Source organism: Sparus aurata, unplaced genomic scaffold (genome assembly GCF_900880675.1).
Source record: "Sparus aurata unplaced genomic scaffold, fSpaAur1.1, whole genome shotgun sequence".
NCBI lineage: Eukaryota > Metazoa > Chordata > Actinopteri > Spariformes > Sparidae > Sparus > Sparus aurata.
Window position 1 is genome coordinate 305,654 of NW_022045107.1, and position 4,645 is coordinate 310,298.

At 38.4% G+C, this 4,645-nt stretch overlaps 1 long non-coding RNA gene across 1 annotated transcript; it reads right to left on the bottom strand.

Annotated features, from left to right (window-relative positions):
* Nucleotides 1–2,023: 2,023 nt before the first annotated feature.
* Nucleotides 2,024–3,576, bottom strand: LOC115577656 (uncharacterized). Its single transcript, XR_003983242.1, has 3 exons — nucleotides 3,553–3,576; nucleotides 3,107–3,205; nucleotides 2,024–2,751 (listed from the first exon to the last, which is right to left on the bottom strand). It is a non-coding gene; the product is annotated as an uncharacterized LOC115577656 (long non-coding RNA).
* Nucleotides 3,577–4,645: the final 1,069 nt, after the last annotated feature.

A 4,645-nucleotide genomic window follows, 5' to 3' on the forward strand; every position in this document is an offset into this window, starting at 1 on the left:
TGTTTGGTCTCAAAGTTGCAGATAACTATAGTAATAATAATCTTCAAAAGAAAACTCTGAGGAAAGTGCAGCTGAATATATTATTTATTTAATATAAAAAAAAACACTCAAGTAAAAATATTTTCAAAAGTAATTCACGTACAACATTTTTTTGTATTTTTTCATAACTAAATTCATACACGTTCAACATTTTTTATAAATTCACACCTGCAGTAAAAAACCAAAAGGTTTATTAAACAGTTTTCAGTGCAGAACATAAACTCCAATAGAACCTGGTGAGTATCACATATTTAGCACCAGTCTACATTCAGTTTATAATCCCTGAATGAATAAACACATGACAGGAACAATGGATGGATTCATATGTTAAGGCACATTATAATCAATACTTTTGTTTCTAGAACAATGGCACGTACACACATATTTCTTAAAATAAAGTTTGTTTCCTGCTTTTTGAGCTTCAGTGCTCATGTAATGTTTCAGCTGTTGGAAAACTCAAATGTGAACTCAGATTATGTGTCATGACGTTTGAGTATTTGAGTTTATGTATCAACACTGAAAACACTTCACAGTTTTGGTTTCTGCTTTGGCAAAGTCTGAATCTGAAATGCTTATTATGCTTAATGGACACATGAAGTTTCCATTTTCATACCAATTACTTCTGTTGAACAATGTCGTCACTAATTCTTGTTAGGAAGGCTTGTGTGTGATGGTAATGTGTACACTGTGTTACACCCGGTCAGTGGACTCTGTAGTGAGTTTTAATCACGTCAGCTCGGCTTTGAACTAAAATCATCAGACCTGAGAGAACACACTAATTATAAAAAAAGCTGCATCATAAAACATGGGGGTAGGATCCAGACTGAAAGTGTGCGTGTGCACAAAGGTGAAAAAAATAATAATCATCACATTTATAAAACAGTTTACACACACACACACACTTACACACAATTACCCTTAATAAATCACACATATAGATATATATACATTCTCTTCTATTAAAAGGTGCTTGTTGAATATTACAGATTACATTGCTGGTTTGAATGTTTGTTATAAAATAAAACTATTACAAATATGTGCTGTGAAGTTAAATGTCTCTGAGGCGTCATCATAGTATGTTAGGTTTGATGACGCCTCCCACATTTAATTTCTACAATCTGGCTTCATTTGGCCACTTCAGAAATCTTCTTTATTGGCAAATGTCCGTATGCATGGGTCAGTTTACTTTTGCATGGAGAGTCGTGCGGAGGCAACATTCATAAATGTATAAAACGTAAAAGTGTGACTAACTAAGCTAAGCTAATAGCAAGATAAACCTGAGAGCAAACAAAATCTTTGGATAAAATGAGCCCAGACTTCATCTGTGGAGCACCTACAACTCCTTCTCTTTTCTTCAGACATCTGAGCTGTTTGACTTCAATTCTCAGTGGAACGGCGGATGTTCCTGCTTCAGCTGTCAGCTGTCGGTTCGTTGCCATCAGCTGGATCGCCCTGGTCCTCATTCTCAATCATCTGTCTCCGTTCGTCATTTGGGTCATTATAGCAACAGTTTTGTTTTTTTTAGACTGAATTAAATTTAATGTCAGTTTGCAGTCCGTTTCACATGTCGACTCTTGGAAAGAAAACAAGAACATCAACGAGGTGTCAAGGAAATGTGAAAGTTTATTTGATTCAATTCATCTATTTTGATAAAGTGTTTTATATCCTGGCTCAGGGATGACTAACAAGAGGTGACTGCCCTGTAGTGCTGGGCTCCAGATCTGAATAAAGCTTAAAACAATAAACATAATCATGTGAAATCTACGCTTACCAAACCAAACTAAAAATAAACAAACTACAAAAATCTTAAAGAAATTAGAATCACATTGTACGATTAATGTGAAGCAACAGCCAGGTAGCTTAGCTTAGCTTAGCTTAGCATACAGACTGGGAACAGGTGGAAGCATCACATGTTACGTATCAGTAGTCTAATTCGTCCAAAAAACAAAACATTCGTCCAAAACAAATGTCATGGTTTTTTGTTCAGTCATGTTCAGGAACTATTTCTTGGCCGGGTGCAGTGACTTCCTGACGTCTCTGGTTTTTATCTCACTGTGACAACAAGACTTCAGGGATGGTGGAAAGAAGATTTTGTTGCTAAAGCTAGGCTGGCTGTTTCCACCTATGTCCAGTCTTTATGCTAAGCTAAGCTAAGCTAAGCTAACTGGTGGCTGGCTATAGCTTCATGTTTAACAGAAAGGCAGATGTTGATCTTCTCATCTAACTCTCGGTAAGAAAGTGAATAGGGTTATGCAAATTTAAGTTTGAATCGTTTGATTAAATTAGCTGATTTTAAACACATGCCTAACTAACCAGACTCCTACAGTGCTCAGTGACCCGATGGTTCTGCTGTAGCTCCTTCTCAACTACATTAGCTCTGCTTCTTGTACCGGTCCGGTTTGAGATTCCTGGAACCTCTTGAACCCTACAATTCTTGGAAATTGTTTGTGTTTTGTACAGTTTTGATCGTATTTTCACTTAACGGTCCAAACTAGCTTGGGCTATAAATGCTGTAGTATGTGGCCCTGGTTTGTGGTAGATTTATGGTCTTCATGGTAGGGTTTCATAGAGACAAACAAGTGAAGATGCCCAATAAACGCCTCCTGGGTGGAATAAAAGCAAGCATAAAAACAAGCTCTGCTGGTGTGGGTGCTTCTCAGCATTCCTGCAGAATCTCTCCCAGGCACAGACACAGACACACGGCTGCTCCCTCTGAAACAATAAAACAGTTGAACATGTATCAGGACATTTTAAAATGACTGCTGAGTGTTCCTCTACCATCTGACGTATGGCTGAGTTTAGCTGACTATACTTGCTTGGTATCAGTGTGTGATATCCTGGCTGAATAGTATCATAACTTAACATAACTGTTAACTGTAGTAACAATCCCTCCCTGATTTACTAACAAGCCTCACTGTTAATGTTTACATCTCACAACATGACACCACAGTATGTTAAATCATTCTAGAGACTCTGTGTCCATCTGTTTAGGGACACAACACATAATAAAAACTTTTAAATGTGAATTAACAATGTGGAAAATTGAGAGGAGATATTCAAAACATACGTATTCCTTGTGACCACCCATTGAATGCCACACAGACAATACAAATGATGACAATCACGGCAATGACAATCCCGACGATGACGCCAATGCTGATATTACCTGAAAGAGGAAAAGAAAGAGGTCAAGATTTGTGTTTACTGACACGTTTCAATGCATCATACATTCAGCCATCTTGTTTTATTGTGGGAAGGCTGGAATATGACTGTGACTCAACATAGAAATGAATACATCTGTTTATATTTAATAAATTCATGTATGTTCTGACACTGTAGGTCGTGGTTTCGCAGTTCTATCAGGAACTGGAGTTTATGTCATTGAAAGAAGAGCAAAGAGCGACACTGAAGGCTTTCTCAGTGGACTTCAGTCAGAGTTGATTCAGATGATGGTTCTGTGTAGAAACCTTCTGGCTGAGCTCAGTTTGTTCTAGCGACAAGATATTTACTTACTGGAATCAGCGACCTGCTGTGTACGCTTGCCTCCACGCTCCGGCACTGTGAAAAAATAAATCAAGTGTTACGACAACCCCTGAAAATTCTAAACATATCATTTCATATATGCTTGATATTGACACGTTGTTGAGGGAATAGCATTGTTTTATAACCTATTCTTCAAAGTTTTCTCCTACTGCTGTCTGTCCATGTAGGAGAGGAAGCTTCCTCCACATGAAAAATTACTGGTATTTTCAACTCTTTGTAATCTAAATCCTAATCTTTGGTGTACCCACCAAGAATGATGTTAACAGAACAGCTGCTCCGCAGTTTGCAGTGATTAAGGAGCATCCGTATGTCCCGTTGTCCGAGACTCGTCCTGTGGAGAGCTTCAGCGACAGGTTTCCTTCGGTCAGCCCCTCGTGGGAGAGAGATGTCCGTCCTTCAAATTCTTCCCCCTGGTCCACACGATTGTCTTGATACAGATAGACTGTGTGGTTTGAGTGTTGATGATGCCACTCCACTGTCATATTGGTGGCATCCAATGTGGGGTGAAGTTGGCAAGGCAGAATCACATCCTCGCCAACTGCTGCCAGAATCAGCTGAGAAGAGCAAATGACATCAGGCTATGTTGAGGAAACACGTGAGACCAGATGAAGCCTTTGTTTGTCGACAGCTAACAAGAGTTAACATACCAAATTTCTATTCCTAATTTATGTATTTTGGATAAATTACCTGCATTTATAAAGTGCTTTATGTAAAGCTTATTCACTCATTTGCTCACAGCTGTTTTTATGTGCATTTTAAAGATGGCAACTCAAAATTGTGTTGAGGAAAAAAAGAGTGCTTTGGTATGTGTGGACATGCTCTTAATCACTGAGAACCTCATTAGATTCTCTTAGATTGCCAGCCAGAAACTCTGGTCTTTTAGGCCCTATTTTGTTTTCTTGGCTACCCACATCTTTTTAGTGAGGAGACTTTGTTTATTTGGGAACCCCTTAAAGCCCCAGCCCCTTTATACATCTAGTTTGACCTTTTATTTCCCTGCGATTTGTGAGAGCACATTTGTTTATTATACGTGGAAGAGTCATTTGTTTATTGGTGTGTTGTA